The sequence below is a fragment of the Canis lupus genome, chromosome 5 (genome assembly GCF_003254725.2).
Source record: "Canis lupus dingo isolate Sandy chromosome 5, ASM325472v2, whole genome shotgun sequence".
Taxonomy (NCBI): Eukaryota; Metazoa; Chordata; class Mammalia; order Carnivora; family Canidae; genus Canis; species Canis lupus.
The window spans coordinates 79,623,275-79,638,027 of record NC_064247.1 but is presented as its reverse complement, the minus strand read 5'-3'; positions in this window follow the sequence as shown (position 1 = coordinate 79,638,027).

The window sequence follows — 14,753 nt, the reverse complement described above, 5'->3', positions numbered from 1 at the left end:
GCATCAGTCCTGGTGTGGTAAGACCCTTTCCCAGAGGACCAGTGCAGGTCCCTGCCACACTAGGTCCCTGAAGTTTGGAATTTTAGAAGTCAGCAGGCTGGGCTGGGATAGAGCCCAAAGTGCCTTGCCCTTCTCTAGGCAGGCAAGCAATCTGGAGACAGTGTGAAAACAGGAATCTGAAAAACACCTGGGATGCACAAGGGGAAATTATTTGCTCCACTTTTCAGAGCAGTAAGCCATGACTCTCCACTCCAGGAAAAAAGAAGCTGACTGGTGCCATTTCCCTCCCTCACCACTCAGCATAAACCAACTTCAATAAACAACACAGTGCCAACACTGTCTGACTAAACTGCTTACACCAACTCCACCCTACTGCACTCTGCTGGTACTGCTTTTCTTAGGCAAGTGTGCCACTACTGGTGGAGCAGGCCCCTTCCCCAGAAGGAGAGCACAAAACCCTGCATGCACCACATCTACTGACCGTGGAGTTCTGCAAGACTTCAGTTCTAGTGGAAATCAGATCTATTTTTTTTGTATATTTTTTATTGGAGTTCAATTTGCTAACATATAGTAGAATACCCAATGCTCATCTTGTCAAGTGCCCCCCTCAGTGCCCATCACCCAGTCACCCCATCCTCCCACCCACCTCCCCTTCCACTACCCCTTGTTCATTTCTCAGAGTTAGGAGTCTCTCATGGTTTGTCAAAATCAGACCAATTTTAACAAGCATACCAGAGCCACACTCTGTCAAGTCCCAAACACTGCCTACTGCAGGCAACGGAGCCTCTGCAGATGACTGACTGGAGGGATAGAGTAGCCAAAGCATAACAGCAGAATAAATGCAGCACACACCAGAGAGACTTCCTGAAGTGCCAGGCCCTGGACATTAGATGACCCTTCTTCATAAAGCCATTACTCTCAGAAGCAGAAAACATAACAGGCTTTTCTAACACAGAGAAGAGCAGACCTAGACAGAATACCAAGATGGAAGAATTTGTCCCAAAAGAAATAACAAGGAAAGGTTATGGCTAGGGATCTAATTGAAATAGATACATGCTTGGTACAGAATTTGTAGCAACAATTGTAAAGGTACTAGCTGGGATTAAGAAAAGCATAGAAAATATGAGAGAGACCCTTAGTGAAAAGATAAAAGAGCTAAAACACAATCGGGCCAAAACAAAAAATGCAGTAACTGAGGTTCAAAACCAATTGGCAGTAATGAGCACAAGGATGGAAGAAGCAGAGGAATGAGTAAGTGATATAGAAGATGGAGTTATGTAAGTCAATCAGAGAAACACAATTACCATATGATCTCACTTATGTGGAATTTAAGAAACAAAACAGAGGATCATAGGAGAAAAAAGGGGAAAATAAGATGAAATCAGAGAGGAAGACAAACTATTAAAGACTCTTACCTATAGGAAACAAACAGGATTACTGGAGGGGAGATGGGTAGGGGGATGGGGTACCTGGGTGATGGGCATTAAGGAGGGTATGTGATATAATGAGCACTGAGTGTTGTTATAGGCAACTGATGGATCACTAAACTATACCTCTAAAACTAATAATACACTATATGTTAATTGAATTTAAAATTTAAAAAATGGAATTATGGAAAATAATGAGGCTGAACAAAAGAAAAATTTTGGATCATTAGAGTAGACTTAAGGAACTCAATGATTCCATCAAACGTAATGACATTTCTATCATAGGAGTCCTAGAAGAAGAGAGAGGAAGGGGGCAGAAAGTTTATTTGAGGAAATTATGGCTGAAAACTTCCCTAATCTGGGAAAGGAAAAAGACTTCCTAATCCAGGAGACACAGAGAACTCCCATGAAAATCAACAAAAACAGGTCAACACCAAAACATATTGTAATTAAATTGGCAAAATATAGTAATAAAGAAAAAAATCCTAAAAACATCAGGACAAAAGAAGTCCCTAACTTGCAAGGAAAGACTCATAAGACTCATAGCAATCTTTACAGAGAAACTGGCAAGCCAGAAGAGTGGTATGATATATTCAACGTACTGAATGGGAAAAATTTTCAGCCAAGAATATTCTATCGAACAAGGCTATCATTCAGAATAGAAGGAGGGCTAAAGAGTTTCCCAGATCAAAAAACTAAATGAATTTGTGACCACTAATGCAGCCCTGCAAGAAATATTTATTAAAGGGGAGTCTGCTTTTGAAGGAAAGACCAAAAGTGACAAAGACTAGAAAGGAACAGAGAAAAATATCCAGAAATGACAAAACAAGTAATAACTGCACTAAATTCATATCTATTAATAATTGTTCTGAATGATGGACTAAGTGCTCCAATCAAAAGACATAGGGTGTGAGAATGGATAAAGAAAAAACAAGACTCATCTATGTGCTGATTACAAGAGATTCGTTTTAAACCTAAAGACACCTACAGATTGCAAGGGAGGGATGGAGAAACATTTATTATACAACTGGATATCAAGAGAAAGCCAGTATAAGCAATACTTATAGGAGACAAAGTAGGTTTTAAATCAAAGACTGTAACAAGAGATGAAGAAAGGCATCACATCGTAATAAAGAGGACTCCTGAATAAGAAGATTGAACCATAGTAAATATGCCCCCAACTTGGGAGCACCCAAATATATAAAACAATAACAAGCATAAAGGAACATACACATAATTATACAATAATATTAAGAGATTTTAACACCTCACTTGCAGCAATAAATGGATCATCTAAACAGAGAATTGATAAAGAAATGATGGCTTTGAATGACACACTGGACCAGATGGACCTAGCATATATTCAGAACATTTCATCCTAAAGCAGCAGTTTATATATTCTTTTCAAGTGCACATGGGACATTCTCCAGAATAGAACACATACTAGGTCACAAATCGGGCCTTAACCAGTACAAAAAGATGGAGATTGTACCATGCATATTTTCTGACCACAATGCTATGACATTTGAAATCAACCACAAGGAAAAATGTGGACAGATCACAAATATACGGAGGTTAAACAACATATTACTAAAGAATAAATAGGTCAACCAGGAAATTAAAGAAAAATACATAGAAACATATGAAAATGAAAACATGATGGTCCAAAACCTTTAGCAAAAGCAGTCCTAAGAGGTAAGTATATAGCAATGCAGCCCCACCTCAAGTGCAAGAAAAATATCAAATAAACAACCTAACCTTACACCTAAAGGAGCTAGAAAAAGAACAACAAACAAAGGTAAAGCAAGCAGAAGAAAGGAAATAATAAAGATTGGAACGGAAGTAAATGAAACAATAACTAAAAAACCCCAATAGAACAGATCAGTGAAACCAGGAGCTGGTTCTTTAAAAAAATAATAATAAAATTGATAAGCCCTGAAACCAATATTGCACTAAATGCCAACTAACAAAGTTTAACATTTTTTATTTATTTATTTTTTATTTATTTATGATAGGCACACAGTGAGAGAGAGAGAGGCAGAGACACAGGCAGAGGGAGAAGCAGGCTCCATGCACCGGGAGCCCGATGTGGGATTCGATCCCGGGTCTCCAGGATCGCGCCCTGGGCCAAAGGCAGGCGCCAAACCGCTGCGCCACCCAGGGATCCCCAACTAACAAAGTTTAAATTAAAAAAACAATAAACTCATTGCCAGACACATCAAAAAGAAAAGAGAAAGAACCCAAATCAATAAAATCACAAATGAGAGGGGAGGAACAACAACCAACACCACAGAAATGCAAGCGATTATAAGAGAATATTAAGAAAAACAAATATACCAAGAAATTGGGCAACATGGAAGAAATGGATGAGTTCTAAGAAACATATAAACTACCAAAACTGAAAGAGGAAGAAATAGAAAACTTGAGCAGACCATAACCAACAAAGAAATTTAATCAGTAATCAGAAATCTCCCAACAAAAGTCCAGGGCCAGATGGCTTCACGGGGGAATTCTACCAAATATTTAAAGAAGAGTTAATACCTATTCTTCTCAAACTATTCCCCTAAAAATGAAATGGAAGGAAAACTTCCAAATTCATTCTATGAGGCCAGCATTACCCTGATTCCAAAACCAGACGAAGACTCCATTAGAAAAGAGAACTACAGGACAATATCCCCAATGAATATGGATGCAAAAATCCTCAGCAAAATACTAGCAAATTGAATCCAACAGTACATTAAAGAATCATTCACCATGACCAGTAGGATTTACTCCTGGGCTGGAAGGGTGGTTTGGTATTCACAAATCAATCAGTGTGATATACCACATTAGTAAAAGAAAGGATAAGAACTGTATGATCCAAAAAAAAAAAAAAAAAAAAAAGAACTGTATGATCCTTTCAATAGATGCAGAAAGGGCATATGACAAAGTACAACATCCATTTGTGATAAAAACCCTCAACAAGAGGGTGCCTGAAATAAATAAAATAAGGTTTTAAAAATTTATTCATAAGGGACACATAGAGAGTGATAGAGACATAGGCAAAGGGAGAAGCAGGCTTGCTGTGGGGAGTCTGATGTGGGACTCGATTTTAGGACACTGGGATCACGACCCAAGTCGAAGGCAGATACTCAACTGCTGAGCCACCCAGGTGTTCCAAAATCTATTGCATTTCTATACACCAATAATGATGCAGCAGAAAGAGAAACCAATGAATCAATTCATTTTACAATTGCACCAAAAACCATATGATACCTAGGAATAAACCTAACCAAAGAGGTAAAACATCTGTACTCTGAAAACTAGAGAACACTGATGAAAGAAATTGAAAATGACACAAAGAAATGGAAAACCAGCCCATGCCCATGGACTGGAAGAACAGATATTGTTAAAATGTCTGCACCACCCAAAGCAATCTACACATTTAATGCAATCCCTGTCAAAAAAGCACCAGCATTTTTCACAGAGCTAGAACAAACAATCCTCAAATGTGTGTGGAACCACAAAAGACCCCGAATAGCCAAAGCAACCTTGAGAAAGAAAAGCAGAGCTGGAGGCGTCACAATTCTGAACTTCAAGCTATATTACAAAGCTGTAGTCATCAAGACAGTATGGTGCTGGCGCAAAAACAGACTTCTAGGTCAACGGAACAGAAGAGAAAACCCAGAAATGGACCCACAACTATATATGGTCAGCTCATCTTCAACAAAGCAGGAAAGAATACACAATGGGAAAAAGACAGTCTCTTCAACAAATGGTATTGGAGAAACTGGACAGCTGCATAAAAGGAATGAAACTGGATCACTTTCTTAAACCATACACAAAGGTAAATTCAAAGTGGATGAAGACCTAAACGTGATAGGAAACCATCAGAATCCTAGAGAAGAACACAGCAAGCTCTTTGACATTGGCTGCAGGAACTTCTTACTAGACACATCTCTGGAGACAAGGGAAACAAAAGCAAAAATGAACTATTGGGATTACATCAACATTAAAAGCTTCTGCATATAGAAGGAAACAATTAACAAAACTAAAAGGCAACTTAGAGAACGGGAGAAGATAGTTGGAAATGACCTATCTGATAAAAGGCTAGTATCCACAATCTAGAATGAACTTATCAAACTCAACACCCAAAAAACACATAAGGCAGTTAAGAAATGAACACATGCATAGACATTTTTCCAAAGAAGACATCCAGATGGCTAACAGACACTTGAAAAGATGCTTAACATCACTCATCATCAGGCAAAAACAAATCAAAACCACAATGAGATACCACCTCAGACCTGTCTCTATGGTTAAAAATTAACAACCCAGGAAACAACAGATGTTAAAGATGCAGAGAAAGGGGAACCCTCTTACACTACTGGTGGGAATGCAAACTGGTGCATCCCCTCTGGAAAACAGTATGGAGGTTTCTCAAAAAGTTAAAAATAGAGCTACCCTACCACCCAGCAATTCTGCTACTAGATATTTTCCTAAAGGATACAGAAATACTGATTTGAAGGGGCACATGCACCCTGAGGTTTTTTTTCTTAAGATTTATTTATTTATTTATGGAGACAGAAAGAGAGAGAGAGAGAGAGAGAGAGAGGCAGAGACACAGGGAGAGGGAGAAGCAGGCTCCATGTAGGGAGCCCGACGTGGGACTTCATCCCGGGTCTCCAGGATCACACCCCAGGCTGCAGGCAGCGCTAAACCGCTGTGCCACGGGGGCTCCCCATCCTGAGGTTTTTAACAGCATTATTAACAACAGCCAAATTATGGAAACAGCCCAAATGTCCATCGACAGATGAATGGATAAAGAAGATATATGTGTGTGTGTGTGTGTATGTATATATACATATATATATGATATATATGAAGAAGATATTATAAAGAAGATACAGTACACACATACAATGGAGTATTACTTGGCCATTAAAAAGAATGAAATCTTGGGGTGCCTGCATGGCTCAGTTGGTTGGGCATCTGACTCTTGATTTCGGCACAGATCATGGTCTCAGGGTCATGAGATCAAGCCTCAAGTCAGGCTCTGTGCTTAGCGGGGAGTCTGGTTGAGATTCTCTCTCCCTCTTCCTCCATTCTTCCCCCGATTCATGTGTTTTCTCGCTCTCAAATAAATAAACCTTTTTAAAAAAAGAATGTCATCTTGCCATTTGCAATGGCATGGATGGAGCTAGAGAGAATTATGCTAAGCATATTTAATCAGTTAGAGAAAGACGAATACCATATGATTTCACTCATATGTAGAATTTAAGAAAAAAAAAACAACCAGATGAACATGGTGGGGTAAGGGCAAAGAGGAAGGCAAAGCATTAGAGACTCTTAACTATAGAGAACAAACTGAGGGTTGCTGGAGGGAGGTGAGTGCAGAATGGGCTAAATGGATGATGGGTATAAAGGAGGGACCTTGGGATGAGCCCTGACTGTTATATGTATGTGTTGAATCACTAAAGCCTACACCTGAAACCAGTATTGCATTATCTGTTAACTAGAATTTAAATAAAAAGAAAAATAAAATGAAAATTAATAAAATCACAAACACACTCTACCCCACTCCCACAAATTCCTGATTCCCATTCCCTGCTTTCCTTTTGCCACAATACTCATCATTTTGACACTCTCTTTAATATGTCTATTGTTCTCTATCTTCTTTCTGCACTAGAGTAAAAGCTCCATTCGGTATCCCCAGTATTGAGAATAGTGCCTGGCACACAGGATGAAGTCATTAAGTAGTTGTTGAATAAATGAACGTTATGCTTCTGAGATTATGCATGTGATGGCACAGAGCTATATTTTGCTTCACATTTCCATTGCATGAATATCACAACTCAGTTACCCAGTCTGTTGTTGAAAGACTTTTGGGTTATTTCCTTTTCTGTTCTTTTGTTTTTGACTCTTATAAACAATACTACTACACATGGTTTTATATATGAGTCCCGGTGCAGATAATTCAAGAGTTTCTCAAGGGTGGACACCTCAGTGGGGACTTGTAGTAATACTAAGTATGCAAATTTCAACTCCCCTAGCAGTGCCTATTTCTCTGCCAAAGTGGTTGTGTCAATCTAGACCCACCAGAATGTAGGAGAACTCACATTTCTCCACATCCTTCACAACACTCATTGTCAGGTTGCTCATTCTTGCCAAGTTGGTGAGTGTGTATGCTATCCCACTGCGCTCTTGCTTTGTATTTCCCTGAATATCAATGAGATGAACAATTTTCGCTACACTTCTTGGCTTTTACTTCTTTCTGAAGGGCCTATTTAAGACTTTTGTAGAGATTTCTATTGGGTTGTCTTTTCCTTATTGATTTCTAAGTTTTATAAGTCAAAGTCCAGTCAAGAAAACCAAAACTACACAAGGTATTTTAAGTGGATGGGATTTAATACAGGGAATGGTTACACAGGTATTGGAAGGCTGAGCAGAAAAAGGAGGGGGAGGGAATCTTGAGGTAACCTATTTTTTTAAAAAAGATTTATTTGAGAGAGAGAGAGAGAAAGAGAATGGGAAGGAGGGGCAGTGAGAGAGGGAGAATTTTCAGCAGAATCTGTGCTGAGTGTGGAGTGCAACGGCAATGCAGGGTTCAATCTTAGAACCCTGAGATCACAATCTGAGTCAAAACCAAGAGTCGGACGTTTAACTGACTGGGCCACCCGGGCTCCTCAATGTAACCTAGATATTAATAATATCAGGAAGCAGCTTATGGCCATAGGAAGAGAGAAGTTTGGAGTTCTGGGGAGATAGGTCAATACTTGGACCCAGTGGCTGCTTGGACAACTCAGAGGTGAGTGTAGGAATACTGATGTTAAATGCAGTTTAAGTCCTCCCAAATATACTACTGGGGTTGCAAGTACAGATGGAGGCCCAAATCCTGTCTACATTTAATCTGTTAAATTATGTACCGTTACCACATTTTAACAAATATATACTCATAATGTTCTAGAAGACCAGGTGTGAATTTAGGTGAATGTTAGTCTAGATATGGCCTGCAAAACAAGTCTGCAAATCATTTGCTCCGTGCATAGTAAAAATATAAATCGAGATTAAGTATTTAAAAATTTAAGTATTTAAAAATTTTTATAGCAATTTGACAGTAATGTTATATTGGCTATATAATTTAAAAATTTTTTCTTGCAATTTGATTTTTTAAAAAAGATTTTATTTATTTATTCATGAGAGACACAGAGAGAGAAGGAGAGGCAGAGACATAGGCAGAGGGAGAAGCCAGCTCTCTGCGGGGAGCCTGATGCGGGACTTGATCCTTGGACCCTGCGATCATGCCCTGAGCTTAAGGCAGATGCTCAACTGCTGAGCCACCCAGGTGTCCCTCTTGCAATTTCTTTTTATTGTATTTAACAAAAGTATTAGTCTGTAATGAATTTGAAATTTAAAAAAGAAAAAAAGGATTTCACCAAAGTTTGAAAAGCAATACTTTAGACTTCTTAATCTCTCAAAATTTCTGGCCAGAATGTAGCTGGCAGCAGCCCCTGGGGAGAGTCATACTCTCGCCTCAGATCCCTGGCCCATGAGCCAGCCCTTCTTCTTTTTATTTTTTTATTTTTTTATTTTTTAGAGAGAGAGTGTGAGCAAGCACACTATGTAGAGGGGTGGGGTGCAGAGGAAGAGGGAGAGAGAGATTATTAAGCAGGATTCACCCTCATTGTGGAGCCCAATGCAGGGCTGGATCTCATGACCCAGAGATCAGGACCTGAGCTGAAATCAAGAATTGGACACTTAAACCAACTGAACCACCTAGGTACCCCTAAGCCAGCCCTTTCTATATGCAGCTCCATCCTGCTTTATTAGTGGCCTTGTGTATATATGTGATCTCCCAAGCAGAGACATCAAAGTTCCATTCACCCTCATGTGCACAATTATATATAAAAATTTATATGAATAGTCACCTTAAAAATTTTTTAAAAAAGATTTTATGTATTTATTTGAAAGAGAGTGAGTGAGCACAAGTGGGGGAGAGGGGAAGAAGGAGAAGAGAAGCAGCATCCCCACTGAGCAGGGAGCCCTCAATCCCAGGACCCTGGGATCATGAACTAAGCTGAAGGCAGAGGCTTAACCAACTGAGCCACACAGGTGCCCCTAAATGGCCACCTTTTAAGCCAAGATGTGCACACTGGAGGTCTGGCTCACCCTTGGAAGGAGGGACTCAGAGCACTCTGCACATGGAGCATCAGCATTCTGTTACCCAGCTAGGGAAAAGTAGGGAAGAGGCTCCAATTAATCATACCCCTTTGGCCACAGAGACTCCTTGCCCCATAGGCAGAAGTGTAGTCCAACTGTAGTCCAGTTAGTCCAAGTGTAGTCTAACTGTAGTTAGAGTGGGGCTGTCTAAAGCATAAGGCTCCATGTAGAGACCCTCTCACCTAGTCTTTGAAGGGCAGTAATGACTGTATGTGATAAAAGAAGATGGAACGTAGTGGTGCTACAGCTAGAGACAGGGTGACAGGAACAAGAAAAAGGAAAGCAAATATTGCATCTCTTCCTCCTAAGCTTCCTATCCTGAGCTCTCACTTCCAAAACCTAACCAGGAACCAGCTGATGAGAAGTCTGGGAAACATAGTTTGTGATGTTTCAGCTCCAGCCAGGGAGATGTTCTCTTTCTGGGTATCAGTCCTCTGTCACATTTTGTTGTTATTTTACTCTCTTTGTGTCAGCTTCTGATGAATTCTCATGTTTAACGTGGTCAATTTTTGATAAGTTCTCAGTTTTAACAGACAAATTCATCAATCTTCTCCCTTATGCTTAGGGTTTTTGTGTCATGTTTTAAAAATACTTCCCCGCTTCAAGGTCATGAAAACAATCTCCTGTATTAGTTTCTAAAAGCTTTATTATTTTAAAAACTATAGCTTAAAAACTCATTCAGTCTTAAATCTCATGATGACTTTTGTGTATAGTGTGAGGTAGGGGTACAATTTCATTTTTTCCCCCCATATCCATACCCAGATGTCCTTGCACAATTGTCCATAGAATCCATCCTCTCCTCCTCTGTCTGAGTGTGTCACGTCTATCATGCATCAAACGTGGATCTCTATCTGGGCTCCTGTGTACTCTTCCATAGTCCTGTTCCTATAATAACACTAAACTATTTCAGTTACTGTAGTTTCATAAGTCACGATCTTGATAAGCAATTTCCTGAACTTTGTTCTTTGTCTTTAAGAATATTGTGGTTATTCTTGGTCCCTTGCATGGCCATATAAGTAGCTTATTAAATTTTTCTAAGAAAAATAAACCCTTCATATATTCTAAACAGAATTACATTGACTCAAAATCAATTAGAGGAAATGTGACATCTTTACAATATTAAATCTTCTGATCCATAAGCATGGCTTATCTCTCTATTTGGTTAGGTCCTCTTTAATATCCTTCAATAAAATTTTGTAATTTTTTCCATAAAGCTCTTGCATCTTTGTTAGATTTATTCCTCAGTGCTTCATATCTTTGTGCTAAAATAAGCATCTTTTTTATTCATTTTCTGAATGTTTGTTACTGGCATGTAGAAATGCAATTGATTTTTGTATATTGATTTTATATTCAGCTATCTTTCTAAACTCATTAATTCTAATGAATTATCTGTAGATTTCTTGTATTTTTAACACAATCTGAGTTGCCTTCCTTCACCATTTCTGTACAATTCCATGTTATTTTCCTTGCATGGATATTCCCATCTTATAATTCTTCCCATCATAGCACCTATCACTTTGTTTTGTATTGTTTTTCTTTCTGCATTTTTCATAGACTGTAAGTTCCTTAACAAGAGAAACTATGTCTGCTCTTTCACTTTCGAATCCTCAGTTCTTAGCACAATACTTGGCACTATTACTCCCTTGATAAATATTTGTTGAACAAACAGAGCCCCTTGCTTGAAATCCTTTACTGGTTTTCTGTTGCCTTCTTACAAAATCCTGTGGAATTTGGCCACTTATGAAAGTTTAGTTCATAGGATGCTACCATGATTACAAAGTCTGTCCTGGCCACTGACCAGTATAGATGCCTACATGTCTGCTAGGTCATGTATCTCAAGAGAAAAGGGGATTGTGATTTTATCAAGGCTATCCTGTGGCAGGTGGGCATATGTACCACATCCAAATGTGAGTTATCAAAAGCTGGGCAGAACTGAAAGCAGACTTTGGTACTGCCACTTGTCACCTCTGAAGTGAATCTCTCACATCCACATGTATACCACACTGTTTAAATGTAGCTAGACAAACATCATCTTATAGGCAAAAGGGAAAGAAAGTCCTATTTGTCACTTTAATGAATATTTTCTTTGCTGTGCTAATTGAGACATTGCAATTTGAGCCTGCCTATACTCCAGATTATCCATTCTAGATCAGGAACATTTGTTATCTCTACAGATGTTTAAGAGCTCTTTCTACTGAAAAGGGTGTTTGTGATATATGCTTCCTAAGAAGTTGATCTTTTATATCCTAATAATATGAAAAGACAAAATTATGTAATTCTCAAAGCCAAAATAAATTTTAATAAGTTATTTGAATTCCAACCTATGGGTAGGATTCATCTAAAGTCAGTTGTTCAGCATTTTTTCAAGGGACGAGATGTCAAATTTTCCATTACTGGTTCAGTGCTTCAGTAGTTCCTACTATTAGAGAAGTTAGTATTCTTCACTTTGTCTCTCACTCATTAAACCTACCAGGTTCTACCTGGCATTGGACAAGCCAGTGAAAGACAATTTAGGCCACATGAACTTGTGTCTGCGCTAGAAACACCCAGGTGACCCAGAACCAGCTGCCTAGACTTGGCCGTTTTGCTACCCATTTCGATATCTTGGTCCCATGCTTTAGAATTTGGTACCTGACTGACTTCTTCATTGATTCAGTGACCTATTTGGCCTCTTGGCTTTGGCCAATAGACCCTTGATGTTTTTTCTTTTTCTTTTTTTCTAGTTCTTATCCAAATATAAACTTTTTTCTTTTTTCAAGTTTTAATTTAAATTCCAGTTTCGTTCTTTTTCATGTAGCTGTCCAGTTTCCCCAATACCATTTGTTGAAGAGACTTTTTCCCATTGTGTATTCTTTCCTGCTTTGTTGAAGATGAGCTGACCATATATAGTTGTGGGTCCATTTCTGGGTTTTCTCTTCTGTTCCGTTGACCTAGAAGTCTGTTTTTGCGCCAGCACCATACTGTCTTGATGACTACAGCTTTGTAATATAGCTTGAAGTTCAGAATTGTGACGCCTCCAGCTCTGCTTTTCTTTCTCAAGGTTGCTTTGGCTATTCGGGGTCTTTTGTGGTTCCACACACATTTGAGGATTGTTTGTTCTAGCTCTGTGAAAAATGCTGGTGCTTTTTTGACAGGGATTGCATTAAATGTGTAGATTGCTTTGGGTGGTGCAGACATTTTAACAATATCTGTTCTTCCAGTCCATGGGCATGGGCTGGTTTTCCATTTCTTTGTGTCATTTTCAATTTCTTTCATCAGTGTTCTCTAGTTTTCAGAGTACAGATGTTTTACCTCTTTGGTTAGGTTTATTCCTAGGTATCTTATGGTTTTTGGTGCAATTGTAAATGGAATTGATTCATTGGTTTCTCTTTCTGCTGCATCATTATTGGTGTATTGAAATGCAATAGATTTCTGTACATTGATTTTGTATCCTGTAACTCTGCTGAATTTGTGTTTCAGTTCTAGCAATTTTTTGGTGGAGTCTTTCGGGTTTTCCACATAAAGTGTCATGTCAACTGTGAATAGTGAGAGTTTGACTTCTTCCTTGCTGATTTGCATGGCTTTTATTTCTTTTGTTGTCTGATTGCTGAGCCCATGACATCCAGTACTATGTTAAATAACAATAGTGAATAGGAAGGTTCATTAAGAATGTGACATCATGAGAAAGACTTGAAGGTGATAAGGTATGAGTCATGGTGACAACCACTGGGGCAGAAAAAACAGCCAGTGCAAAAGCATAGGTAGGGACATTCTGGGCAAGGAGGTAGTATGGCAAGAGGAGTGTGGGATTAGGTTAGGAAGGTAGCTATTGATTCAGATCATGGAGAATCTTACTGGCATTATTACTTTTATTGAATGAATTGAGCAACCACTTTAGGGTTTTGAGCAATGGCATAGTTTAATAAGATTGTTTTGGCTGCCACATTTGAATGGACGTGGAGAATGGACCATAGTGAGCAAAAGAAGCACACCACTGAGAGAATGCATACAGTATGTGTTTATTTATATAAATGGACAAAGTGCTAAACTAAGCAATATCCTGTTTGGATAGACACAGACAGGTGGTTAAACTATAAAGAAAGCAAGGGAAAAAGCCAATCAAGAGTTAGGGTGGAGGTTACCTGCAGGGAAGAACATGTAATATGATGTGTGTGGGGCACACAGGAGCTCTGAGTGGCCATGTGTTTCTTTCCCTGAGAGATTTTTACTGGCAGTCGCTTGATTATTACTTTTACTTTTAAGCATATGTTCTAGACACATATTTCATACACCATAATAAAAATGAAAAGAGAAAAGGAAAAAACCTTTCTCTCAGTAATAGACTACACTTTCACTATTGATGTACACAACAGTTTGTTTTCTAGGTTAAGACAAAAATTCCAGCTGTGCTTAAATATCTGAGAAATTAAAGAAAGAAAATTATTATATTTGGGTGTAAGTTTCTCCTGATAGGTAAAAATCAACTTTTGGCTATTAAAATAATACAATAAGACAGAGAATTGCAAGTCTGCCAGTGCGTTTGTAGGTCCAAAATCTTTAACTTAGATAAACATGCTTATCAATCAGGAAATATTTTTGAATATTCGTTACATGTGCAAAGAAGTTTGGGAGTCCAGTGGAATATTTAATCTAGTTAGCAAGATGAGATCAATATACCAGTCAATTACCTAAGACATCATATTAAATGCTACGTTATGTGGCACTAGATAAAAAGCACTGACAGTACATATCTGTGAATTCCAGATGTTGTGCACAGATATGGTTCACTTCTTTTTAGAAGTGGGTCTTGAACTCATGATCCTGAGATGAAGACCTGAGCCAAGATCAAGAGTTGAATGCTCAATTGACTGAGCCACCCAGGATCCCCTGAATATCTGATATCTTTGATATTTAATAATTTCACAAACACTTAAGCCAACACATTCAGCTTTCCCTTTATGATTCTTATCTGCCCAGAATATCCCCATGTTTCTCTTTCCATATTAGATAGGTACAAAAGCCTTTGAAAAGTGGACCATTCTTTCTGCGTTGGCATTTCATATAGTCTTTGGTGTCAATGAGGTTATTTTAGCTTGGAACACCCCCTGCTGGGCTGTACACAGTATAAATAATCAGGAGATAATGAAT